Source organism: Pseudophryne corroboree, chromosome 4, assembly GCF_028390025.1.
Source record: "Pseudophryne corroboree isolate aPseCor3 chromosome 4, aPseCor3.hap2, whole genome shotgun sequence".
NCBI classification, from domain to species: Eukaryota; Metazoa; Chordata; class Amphibia; order Anura; family Myobatrachidae; genus Pseudophryne; species Pseudophryne corroboree.
In genome coordinates, this window is record NC_086447.1 from 137,689,247 (window position 1) to 137,703,276 (window position 14,030).

The 14,030-nt window shown below is 38.2% G+C and overlaps 1 pseudogene; it reads left to right on the top strand.

Annotated features, from left to right (window-relative positions):
* Positions 1-7,529: 7,529 nt before the first annotated feature.
* LOC134912894 (5S ribosomal RNA) lies at positions 7,530-7,648 on the top strand (annotated as a pseudogene).
* The last annotated feature ends 6,382 nt before the right edge of the window (positions 7,649-14,030 follow it).

Here is a 14,030-nt window from a genome sequence, read left to right on the forward strand (position 1 = left end):
ATTTTCTGGAGAGAGATGAAACTGTTAGCTGTCAATTAAGAGAATTCATTCTTGACTGTATTATGTTTGTTTTGAAAAATAATTATTTTTTATTTAATAATCAGTTTTATATCCAGCAACACGGGACAGCGATGGGGACGCCATATGCCCCTAGTTTCGCCAATTTATATCTTGGTAAATGGGAGGAGGAGGCCATAGAAACTAATACTATGTTTAAAGATAATATTAAATTATATAAACGGTACATAGATGATGTGCTAATAGTGTGGCAAGGTGATAAGGAATCGTTTGAAATCTTTTTAGATAACCTAAACTCTAATACATATAATCTAAAGTTTACGTCTAATTTCCAGAGGGAAAAAATAGAGTATTTAGACCTGGTGTTGGATACAAGTAAATGGGTGTGTGGAGATAAAATCGAAACTTATACACATATTAAGGAAGTGGACAGTAACAATTATATACACTACGGAAGCTGCCACTTAAGAAACTGGGTTGATAATATTCCACTGTCACAGTTCATTAGAATTAGACGTAATTGTACCAATATAGCTAAGTTTGATGAACAAGCTTCTAAATATGAAGAAAGATTTTTGGAAAAGCAGTACCCGGATAAACTTATTTCTGTATGTAAAGAAAAGGTTAGAAATATGAATAGGTGTGATCTACTAAGATATAAAGATAAGAAACCAAAGGATAATACTTTTATTCCGTTTATTACAGGATATAACTCCAAAAATCGAGAGATAAGGGATATTATTAATAAACATTGGGATGTGCTAAAATTAGACCCCGTTTTGAATAAAATACTACCTCAGAAGCCACAACTGGTCTTTAGACGAGCGACCACTTTAAAAAATAAGCTGGCACCAACTAAATTAAAAACAGTAAAAGAAAATTTATGGTTGGATAATATAAATGGTTGTTTCCCTTGTAATAAGTGCAAAGTATGTAAATATGTAAGCAAAGATAAAAAAAAGATTTGGAGTACAGACAACATGGAATCATGGGACATAAAGGGATTTATTAATTGTCAGACAACATGTGTTATTTATATGCTACAGTGTGGATGTGGGGCTAGATATATAGGAAAAACGAAACGCCAGTTGAAATTAAGAATATTGGAGCATGTACGTAGTATTGTCAACAAATTGGTTAATCACAGTGTCCCCAGACACTTTATTAAATGTTGTAATTCTTCCTTGGATAAATTCTCGTTCAAAGCATTAGAACATGTTGTACTGACAGAAAGGGGAGGAGATGTCCTGAAACAATTGAGCAAGAGAGAAACCTTTTGGATCCATAAATTAAACACCCTTTCACCGTATGGTCTAAATGAGACTTATGATATAGTACCGTTTTTACATGATTAATGAGTTAACCCCTCCAACCATTGGGATATGTAGTAATGGTTAAAACATCAAGCTTTTTGAGAAGAATGAAGCTGATTTATTAAAATGAGTGGTCATTTATGTTAGTGATTTGTTCACTATGACTGTTATTTCCTCCGTATTATGTCTCTTTTAAGTATCGAATGTTAGCTTATAAATAATTTTTTCAGTATCCGTTTAATATGAGTTGGATGTGGATGGATTAGGTGCAATTTTATTGTAACCGGTGTCTGCTGTGACTCCACTGGGCTCGTCGGTCTGATCAATTTGCCGGTGCGGCTTCCGGCAGCTGTACCTGTACTGTGAGAAGACTATGTTTTCAGTGGGGGTTACGTCAGAGACTGGGTCCGCCCATGTCAGTCCCTTGTAGATACAAACTTCATATAACACTAATTTCTCTCTCTTTTATTATAGTTACTATTATGGAAGTTCATCGTTATAATTATATTTCCTTAATTTGTAAATGTGAAGTGATGTTTTTATGGTGATTGTTATAGAATTAGTTTTTTGGTGACATTTGTACTGGTTCTCTAATTAGGGTAATTGATTGAGCCGTTATAAATGGATAAACGTGTTAAAATGATTAAGTATACGTTTTAAAAGGCTGAACAGGAACGTTTTATTCTCTTAGTTAAATGATGAATATAATGCATATGTGTATAGATGCATTTTTAGACAGATGATCAAAGTGCTTACTGCATGAATTAGCTTAAACGAATAGTGTTTTATTAATTAATCAATTGGTATATGTGATATAAAAACATGAGTTGGAGTGATCGAGACCACACCCCCTGACGAAGTCCGGCAGTGACGAAACGCGTTGGGCGTGGCCGGGAAGGACGGCTCTGAGTGATCGGAGTTTGTTGCGGAGTCCACAAGCATACACGCTGACGAGACCATCTGATGATTGAGCGGCAGAGAACAATTCACACGCTGCTATCCGGAGGCACTTTGGATGTGTTCGTGAGCCGGCTATTTTAATCCGAGATGTATGTGAGCTTTTATCATTGTAATAAATTACCTGTTATACTTGCTCATTGAGTGCGCCTTCACTCTCTTTTAGTGCACATTGGAAAATTACAGCTGTGGTTACGCTGTCTTTTGGAGTGCCAGCACTTGCATCGTTTGAACTGTGGACGATCTAATCAGTGAATTTAAGGACATTGATAGCACAACCATCCCTGCATTCGTGTTTATTTTCAACCAACTGGTTTGTTGCTATCTGTTCTATTTCTGTTTTAAGTGTTTGTATTGTTCTTCCCGTGCCAATTTGTGTGGTCTATAACTCATTTATTGAAATGGATAAGAGAATAAGACGGTTTGAAGATTGTCACAAAAGATTTAATGATTTTTTAGGAAATAAGAGAATTGATACTAAAGATTGTGATTTAGATTCATTGTGTAATCAAACTGAGAAACTTTTAATGAAAGAAATGAGAATTAGTTGGGAAATTACCACGCTTGAAAATTATATAGAATCAGAAAGGATACCGCGTGGGTTAAGAATTACAAAAACCCCAACATTTGGTAATGAGAGAAAAGAATTTTTAGACTGTTGGTACAAAATATTGGATAATTGTTCTAACGAATTAATGAAATTGATTATACATGAGAGAAAAAGGGAGATTTTTGAAGTTGATAGAGATATAGCTGAATTAGAGATTAAGATGGAACCAGTTAGGGATATGAAAGAATTTAAAGATATTAAAAGGGACATTGATTCTAAGGTGGAAAAAGCAGAGAAAGAAACTATAGAGGTTAAAGTTAAAAAATTTAAGAGGGATCTTGATGATTATAGGAATGATAAAGTAAGAAATTGGAATTTTAAACAAGACAGAGAGAAATTCGGGGGTACGTATAGGAATAATGGTTGGCAAAAGGTACCCTATAGTAGAAACGGTAAAGGGTCCTATCAGCAAGAGAGATTTGAGTTACAAACATCTAACAGATATAAGACGTTGGAAACCCCTAATAATGCCAATCAATATTTTTTACGGAGAGGTACCAATTGGAGAGACAGAAAATATCCACCAGAAAAATCCCTGAACAGTCCGGGTTTAAAGAGAAAAAATCAAGAAGATGTAAGAGAGGACAGAGAGGAGGCAAGAATAAACAAAATAAGAAGGGAGGTTTAATTGCCCCTACTGGCATTTTTAATTTATCTACATATAAATTGACAACTAATGAAATTAAATTATTATCCAAAGGGTTATCGTTTGCACCTAAGAATGAGCCCAGTAGTTTTCAGCTATTTATTGATGCTAATAAGTATATACGCACTTTAACATTAAAGAGACATTTTTTAAAAAATGATCTAAAAACTGGAGCGATTCTTAGAAATGATGAGAACATCAATAGAACAGGATTAAAGCCTAAATCAACTTATTATCCCTTAGAATCCCGGGGAAGTTATGTGGAAACTTTTTCCAATTTAATACAGAAAGATTTTAAAAAATTATGTACTGATAATAAGAAAGGATCTGATAATTTAGATAGAGGGGAGAGAAATGCAATAAAAACCTTGGAAAATAATTATGGGGTTATAATAAAAATGGCCGATAAAGGGGGGGGCATTGTAGTACAAAATAAACAAGATTATATGGAGGAGTCGCTTAGAATTTTACAGGATGAAGTAACATATGCTAAATTGGAGAGTGACCCGAGTTCTAGGATTATAGATGATTTAAGGTCTCTTTTGGAGGGTGGTATTGCGGGAGATTGCATTAATCGAGAAGAATTTAATTATATTTTTAACCCACATCCAAGGATAGCTCAATTTTATCAACTGCCTAAGATCCATAAAAGATTAGAAAAGCCTCCTGGGCGGCCAATAATCTCCGGAATGGAGTCCGCCACTGCAAGATTGTCAGAATTTGTGGACATATATATTAAAAAGTATGTGAGCGGACTTAATTCCTATTTAAAGGATTCTACATCTGTATTGAATTGTTTGGATGCATTTGAATGGAAGGATGGTTATCACTGGTGTACAATAGACGTAGAGTCTTTGTACACGAGTATACCCCATCAGAAAGGGATAGAAGCCGTCCATCATTTTCTGGAGAGAGATGAAACTGTTAGCTGTCAATTAAGAGAATTCATTCTTGACTGTATTATGTTTGTTTTGAAAAATAATTATTTTTTATTTAATAATCAGTTTTATATCCAGCAACACGGGACAGCGATGGGGACGCCATATGCCCCTAGTTTCGCCAATTTATATCTTGGTAAATGGGAGGAGGAGGCCATAGAAACTAATACTATGTTTAAAGATAATATTAAATTATATAAACGGTACATAGATGATGTGCTAATAGTGTGGCAAGGTGATAAGGAATCGTTTGAAATCTTTTTAGATAACCTAAACTCTAATACATATAATCTAAAGTTTACGTCTAATTTCCAGAGGGAAAAAATAGAGTATTTAGACCTGGTGTTGGATACAAGTAAATGGGTGTGTGGAGATAAAATCGAAACTTATACACATATTAAGGAAGTGGACAGTAACAATTATATACACTACGGAAGCTGCCACTTAAGAAACTGGGTTGATAATATTCCACTGTCACAGTTCATTAGAATTAGACGTAATTGTACCAATATAGCTAAGTTTGATGAACAAGCTTCTAAATATGAAGAAAGATTTTTGGAAAAGCAGTACCCGGATAAACTTATTTCTGTATGTAAAGAAAAGGTTAGAAATATGAATAGGTGTGATCTACTAAGATATAAAGATAAGAAACCAAAGGATAATACTTTTATTCCGTTTATTACAGGATATAACTCCAAAAATCGAGAGATAAGGGATATTATTAATAAACATTGGGATGTGCTAAAATTAGACCCCGTTTTGAATAAAATACTACCTCAGAAGCCACAACTGGTCTTTAGACGAGCGACCACTTTAAAAAATAAGCTGGCACCAACTAAATTAAAAACAGTAAAAGAAAATTTATGGTTGGATAATATAAATGGTTGTTTCCCTTGTAATAAGTGCAAAGTATGTAAATATGTAAGCAAAGATAAAAAAAAGATTTGGAGTACAGACAACATGGAATCATGGGACATAAAGGGATTTATTAATTGTCAGACAACATGTGTTATTTATATGCTACAGTGTGGATGTGGGGCTAGATATATAGGAAAAACGAAACGCCAGTTGAAATTAAGAATATTGGAGCATGTACGTAGTATTGTCAACAAATTGGTTAATCACAGTGTCCCCAGACACTTTATTAAATGTTGTAATTCTTCCTTGGATAAATTCTCGTTCAAAGCATTAGAACATGTTGTACTGACAGAAAGGGGAGGAGATGTCCTGAAACAATTGAGCAAGAGAGAAACCTTTTGGATCCATAAATTAAACACCCTTTCACCGTATGGTCTAAATGAGACTTATGATATAGTACCGTTTTTACATGATTAATGAGTTAACCCCTCCAACCATTGGGATATGTAGTAATGGTTAAAACATCAAGCTTTTTGAGAAGAATGAAGCTGATTTATTAAAATGAGTGGTCATTTATGTTAGTGATTTGTTCACTATGACTGTTATTTCCTCCGTATTATGTCTCTTTTAAGTATCGAATGTTAGCTTATAAATAATTTTTTCAGTATCCGTTTAATATGAGTTGGATGTGGATGGATTAGGTGCAATTTTATTGTAACCGGTGTCTGCTGTGACTCCACTGGGCTCGTCGGTCTGATCAATTTGCCGGTGCGGCTTCCGGCAGCTGTACCTGTACTGTGAGAAGACTATGTTTTCAGTGGGGGTTACGTCAGAGACTGGGTCCGCCCATGTCAGTCCCTTGTAGATACAAACTTCATATAACACTAATTTCTCTCTCTTTTATTATAGTTACTATTATGGAAGTTCATCGTTATAATTATATTTCCTTAATTTGTAAATGTGAAGTGATGTTTTTATGGTGATTGTTATAGAATTAGTTTTTTGGTGACATTTGTACTGGTTCTCTAATTAGGGTAATTGATTGAGCCGTTATAAATGGATAAACGTGTTAAAATGATTAAGTATACGTTTTAAAAGGCTGAACAGGAACGTTTTATTCTCTTAGTTAAATGATGAATATAATGCATATGTGTATAGATGCATTTTTAGACAGATGATCAAAGTGCTTACTGCATGAATTAGCTTAAACGAATAGTGTTTTATTAATTAATCAATTGGTATATGTGATATAAAAACATGAGTTGGAGTGATCGAGACCACACCCCCTGACGAAGTCCGGCAGTGACGAAACGCGTTGGGCGTGGCCGGGAAGGACGGCTCTGAGTGATCGGAGTTTGTTGCGGAGTCCACAAGCATACACGCTGACGAGACCATCTGATGATTGAGCGGCAGAGAACAATTCACACGCTGCTATCCGGAGGCACTTTGGATGTGTTCGTGAGCCGGCTATTTTAATCCGAGATGTATGTGAGCTTTTATCATTGTAATAAATTACCTGTTATACTTGCTCATTGAGTGCGCCTTCACTCTCTTTTAGTGCATATATATATATATATATATATATATTCTTTTATATGTGTTTATTTTCACCTGGCACACATTTATTTACATGTGACCAGTATATTCTAGGCAGTTTTGAATTTTTGTGCCGAGTATAGTCTATAATTCTTATTTGATTATCCTTTTTTAGATTTGTTCATAACTTATTCATAGACTATAATCAGCAGCGCAATATTCACTCTCCATTCAAGCTTGTCTTAACCTATGCCGAATGAATTATCTTTGGGCATAATACTCACAGGTGTCCACGTATAGGAGAATGCATGTTTGACTTGTATTTTGCCTACAAATCTACCTGACGCTTTATATTATTTATTTATTTATTTATTTATTTATGTGTTTGGTTTTTTACTCCCACTAAATCTAATAATAATTAGCTAAATTGCATAAGGTATAACTCCTTCTACATTTTTCTTCTTGGCTTACTATCTTTCTGTGGACTCTCATCCACGATCCAGGGTGCACAACGCCGCAACAGTGGTACTTGTTGCACCTTGCCTAACGTGGAAAGTAGATCCACACATTTATACTGTTCTCTCCCTTCTTTTTGTTTAATCTCCAAAATTCTACCATTCATATATAGGTGCACTCTCATTGGTAGATAGCCTCTCTACTATCATACCACGCTGCTAATGCCCGATCTCATCCGATCTTGGAAGCCAAAGAGCATTGGGCTGGGTCAGTACCTTGAGAGGAGACTCCCTGGGAATACCCGATGTTGTAGAGTAGGAATTATTCCCCTTTTCTTGAAGGGTGGACACCAACAGCAGTATCACCACTGATCTCTTTCTTCCTTTCTTTTCTTTTCCTTATATTCCTAACAAGCATCAGGCTATGTTAATGTATCCAACACATTTTTAGTACATGCATATGTGGATTAACTGGTGACCAGCAAAGTGTATGGTATTAACCCAATTGAAGTGGTCCCCACAAGACACAAAATTGACCTCTTTTTTGGTCTCATCAATACAGAATGTCTGTACTGGTCAGGAGAAACGAGTGTTAGACAATCAGGTGTCTACAGCCTTTCTAATCACTCCTTTGTGAAAAACAGACCAGAACATTTTAACATTTTCTCACAAAAAATGTTCTCACAATTTCTTTATTTCACATTTTTTTTGATCCTAGATGGGTAATCATTTTAAATTTTGATTAATAAACTTATGTTTTAAATATATTCTCTTGACCAATAACTGAAGAATTCTTCTTCCTTGCATAAGAGTGCGCCCACACAAGAACTTTCCCTCTCTCCCCTTGTTAGTATTTGTACTTTCTAGCTCTGGGCGCACCCAACTGGGACTACAATTGAAAGGTTTAAATTCTCTTTCCATGAATTATAATCGTCCACACTTGGTTTTCACTAATTAACAGTAATCCATCCCAGACCAGTGCCCGGTCATCCTTTTTTTTGTCGCAGCATACAGGACCAGTCTACTTTTATTTTAACAACAGCACCCCTGATTTTTTTACAGCATAAATGGCCAGTGTAAGTTTTTAAAAAGCAGCACCCCTATATTTTTACAGCATACAGGACCAGTGTGCTTTTATTTTAACAATAGCACCCCTGAATTTTTACAGCATAGAGGGCCAGTATAATATTGTAACAGCAGCATCCCTGTATTTTCACAGCAAACATGACCAGTGTGCTTTTATTTAACAACAGCACCCCTGAATTTTTACAGTATACAGGGCCAGTGTAATATTTAAACAGCAGCACCCCTATATTTTTACAGCATACAGGACTAGTGTGCTTTTATTTTAACAACAGAAGCACTGCTGAATTTTTACATCATAGTAGACTGGGCGAGCCCCCCTGTATTTTTACAGCATACATGACCAGTGTTCTTTTATTTAACAACAGCACCCCTGAATTTTTACAGCATACAGGGCCAGTTTAATATTTAAACAGCAGCACCCCTGCATTTTTACAGCATACAGGACTAGTGTGCTTTTATTTTAACAACTGCACCCCTTAATTTTTACAGCATACAGGGCCAGTGTAATATTTTAACAGCAGAACTCTTGTATTTTTACAGCATACAGGACCAGTGTACTTTTATTTTAAGAACTACACCCCTGAATTTTTACAGCATACAGGGCCAGCGTAATATTTTAACAACAGCCCACTGAATTTTTACATCATACAGGACCAGTGTGTATTTATTTTAACAACAGCAGCACCTCTGAATTTTTACAGCATAATAGACTGGGCCAGCACCCCTGTATTTTCACAGCATACAGGATCAACGTGCTTTTATATTAACAACAACACCCCTGAATTTTTAAAGCATACAGGGCCAGTGTAATATATTAACTGCAGCACCCTTGTAATTTTACAGCATACAGGACAAGTGTGCTTTTTTTAACAAATGCACCCCTGGATTTTCACAGCATACAGGGCCAGTGTAATATTTTAACAGCAGAACTCCTGTATTTTTACAGCATACAGGACCAGTGTACTTTTATTTTAACAACTACACCCCTGAATTTTTACAGCATATAGGGCCACATAATATTTTAACAACAGCACCTCTGAATTTTTACAGCATACAGGACCAGTGTGTATTTATTTTAACAACAGCAGCACCTCTGAATTTTTACAGCATACAAGACTGGGCCACCACCCCTGTATTTTCACAGCATACAGGACCAATGTGCTTTTATTTTAACAATAACACCCCTGAATTTTTAAATCATACAGGGCCAGTGTGATATATTAAGAGCAGCACCCTTGTATTTTTACAGCATACAGGACCAGTGTGCTTTTATTTTAAAAACAGCACCACTGAATTTTTACAGCATACAGGAGGACAGTGCCCCTGCCCCCTGTACAACACAGTGACAGCCAGGACAGCAACACACTTGTACAGCTGCAGCACCCCTAACAGCACATGAAACACCAGTGACAGCCTGGGCAGTCATGACAGTACTCCTAACAGCACAGGTACACCAAAGTGACAGGAGCAGCACCCCTACAGAGCACACACTGACCCCACCCAACACCACCACCCACAGAGAGACAGAGGTCTGTCTCCCACTCTCTAAGTCTGGAGTGAAAATGGTGGTGATGTGCGGTTGTTTATATGGAATCCAAAACTCATGAGAATCCGACAGCAGGATGATGACGTTTTGCCTTGTTCTTGTTTCCGAGTCTGACGGGAAGACCTGAGCCGGACTCGGATCCAGGCTCGAAGCGCGACGTTCGGGGGGTTTTGGTTCTCTGAGAGCCAAACCCTCTCATCTCTAGTATTATGTAAATGAAATAGTCTTTATGTGTCTGGAAAGTGTAATTAATAAGTTCAATTTTATTGAAATAACTGAATACTGTACTGAAGCAGCTCCAAAATTATAGTAGAAATGAAACACAACAGAAAACCAAAACCTAATTCCATCACAAATGTGAATCTGCATGCAATCAAGTAATACAATTAATTCTCAACAATTTATTAATGTATATAATAATGTTATAACTACTATATGTGACTGCTATTATGCAGTCAGATGTAGCAGCCAATTGTAATCAGCATCTGTTCCTTATTTGCACCAGTAGTCCAGCCAGTGGTGAAAGTAGTGTGGTAAGAAATATGGTGTTGGTATGCAGTATCACCAGCCCACCACCGGCACCGCAGGATGCAGGGTCTCTGTCTGCAATGAGCATGCAACCCCTGGCAATGAACAAGACACCCCTAACAATAAGCATGTAACACCTGGCAATGAGCAAGAACCCCCTGGCAATGAGCATGTAGGGCGGTAAGTCCTACTAGAGGCATTATGTGTTTAAGCAACACTAGTGGGGCATTATGCATGTAAGTGACACTAGTGGGGCATTGTGTGTGTAAGTGGCACTACAGGGAGCATTGGGGGTAATTCCAAGTTGATCGCAGCAGGAAATTTTTTAGCAGTTGGGCAAAACCATGTGCACTGCAGGGGAGGCAGATATAACATTTGCATAGAGAGTTAGATTTGGGTGGGTTATTTTGTGTCTGTGCAGGGTAAATACTGGCTGTTTATTTTTACACTGCAATTTAGATTGCAGATTGAAGTCACCACACCCAAATCTAACTCTCTCTGCAAATGTTATATCTGCCTCCCCTGCAGTGCACATGGTTTTGCCCAACTGCTAAAAATATTCCTGCTGTGATCAACTTGGAATTACCCCCATTATGCATGTAAGAAGCACTGCAGGGAGCGTTATGCATGTAAGCGGCACTACAGGAGGCATATGCATGTAAGCAGCACAGCAGGGAGCATTATGCCTGTAAGTGGCCACTGCATGTATAGCATTACCTAGAAGTGCCGGGAATGCTGGCGCTGCCAGGATAAGATTCAGAAAGTTGCATCTTTTTCTATTAAACCCATGGCAGCAAGTATATAGAAGCCTTACTGTGGGGCATAATTTGTAAGGGGCATTTTTGTGTGTGGGACATAAAATGGTGCCAGTGGCATAACTGTGTGTGGCATAATATGTAATAGGCATTACGGTGTGTGGTATAATATGTAAGGCATTACGGTGTGTGGCATAATGTGTAATGGGCATTACAGTGTGTGGCATAATGTGTAATGGGCATTAAGGTGTCTGGCACAATGTGTAATAAGCATTACCATGTGTGGCATAATGTGTAATAAGCATTATGGTGTGTGGCATAATGTGTAATGGACATTACGGTGTTTGGCATAATGTGGCAATGCCCCTATTGTCATGTAGCCACTCCCCTAGTTCCGTGTGACCACATCCCCCATGCCATGTGACCACGTCCCACATGCCATGTGACCACACCCATTTTTACTATCAGTACCACTAATAAAAAAATTCTACTTGCACCACTGAGTCCAGCTATTGTAGGTATTCCTTCTACTGATCTATATATATCAATGTGAAAGCCCTAACTGACTGACTGACTCATCACTAATTCTCTTACTTCCCGATTAATTAGGAAGCTGAAATTTAACATACAGTAGGAAATCTTCAGGTGGGAATAGGAAAATTACACAATTAGAATCTTAACAAACCTCCCCTAAGTGGATGAAAAGGGGGTTGACATAATGATGTCATCACCGATGCTTGGCCTGCGTTGCGTGAACGATAAAGGCCAAATGGACTATCGGATCAAAATTTGGATTGCACATCCAGTGTGTAGAATTTAATAAACTACAAAAATGTGAAAGCCCTCAAACACTCACTGACTGACTGATCACTAATGAAATTTAACATAGGTATTCTGTAGGTGGGAAAAAGGAAAATGTAATTACAATGTAATTAGAATTTTGAAAAAAACTTCCCCTAAGGGGATGAAAAGGGGGTTGACATAATGATATCAGCGGTGCATAGTGGCATCTCAAATTTACAGCTATATAGATTAGAGATGTGCGGCGGGCACTTTTCGTGTTTTGTGTTTTGGTTCTAATTCCACTTTCGTGTTTTGGCTTTGGCTTGATTTTGTCAAAACCACCCTTTCGTGTTTTGGTTTTGGTTATTAACCTCAATAACATTCATTTCTACTCATTTCCAGTCTACTCTGAACACCTCACACCTCACAATATTGTTTTTAGGCCTAAAAGTTGCACCGAGGTGGCTGTATGTATAAGCTAAGCGACACATGTGTGCGGCACAAACACCTAGCTCATCTAGGAGTGGCACTGCAGTTACACACACGATGGCATATTTAAAAAATAGGCCCCAAACAGCACATGATGCAAAGAAGAAAAAGAGGCGCAATGAGGTTGCTGTATGACTAAGCTAAGCGACACAAGTGTGCGGCACAAACACCTGGCCCATCTAGGAGTGGCACTGCAGTGTCAGACAGGATGGCACTTAAAAAAACTAGTCCTCAAACAGCACATTATGCAAAGAGGAAAAAGAGGTGGAAGTTGGAATTGTCCTTGGGCCCTCCCACCCACCCTTATGTTGTATAAACAGGACATACACACTTTAACAAACCAATCATTTCAGTGACAGGGTCTGCCACATGACTGTGGCTGAAATGACTGGTTGGTTTGGGCCCCCACCAAAAATGAAGCAATCAATCTCTCCTTGCACAAACTGGCACTACAGAGGCAAGATGTCGACCTCATCATCATCTTCCGATTCCTCGCCCCTTTCACTGTGTACATCCTCCTCACTGAGTATTAATATGTCCCCACTGGAATCCACCATCACAGGTCCCTGTGTACTTTCTGGAGGCAATTGCTGGTATAGGTCTTCCCGGAGGAATTTATAATTCATTTTGATGAACTTTATCTTCTCCACATTTAGTGGAAGTGACCTTCTACGCCGATCGCTGACAAGGTTACCGGCTACACTATACACTCTTTCGGAGTACACACTGGAGGGGGGGGGGGGAAACTTAGGTAAAGTAAAGCCAGTTTGTGCAAGGGCCTCCAAGTTGCCTCTTTTTCCTGCCAGTATACATACGGACTGTCTGACATGCCTACTTGGATGCTGTCACTCATATAATCCTCCACCATTCTTTCAATGGTGACAGAATCATATGCAGTGACAGAAGACATATCAGTAATCGTTGGCAGGTCCTTCAGTCCGGACCAGATGTCAGCTTTCGCTCCTGACTGCCCTGCATCACCGCCAGCGGGTGGGCTAGGAAATGTTATCCTTTTCCTTGCAGCCCCAGTGGTGGGAGAAATTGAAGGAGGAGCTGTTGACGGGTCACGTTCCGCTTGAGTTGACAATTTACTAACCAGCAGGTCTTTGCACATCTGCACACTTGTGTCTGCTGGAAAGAGAGATACAACATAAGCTTTAAGCCTAGGATTGAGCACGGTGGCCAAAATGTAGTGCTCTGATTTCAACAGATTGACCACCCTTGAATCCTGGTAAAGCGAATGAAGGGCTCCATCCACAAGTCTCACATACTTTGCGGAATCACTCCGTCTTAGCTCCTCCTTCAAGTTATCCAGCTGCTTCTGCAAAAGCCTGATGAGGGGAATGACCTGACTCAAGGTGGCAGTGTCTGAACTGACTTCACGTGTGGCAAGTTCGAAGGGTTGGAGTACCTTGCACAAGACAGAAATCATTCTCCACTGTGCTTGAGTCAGGTGCATTACCCCTCCTTTGCCTATATTATAGGTGGATGTATAGGCTTGAATGGCCTTTT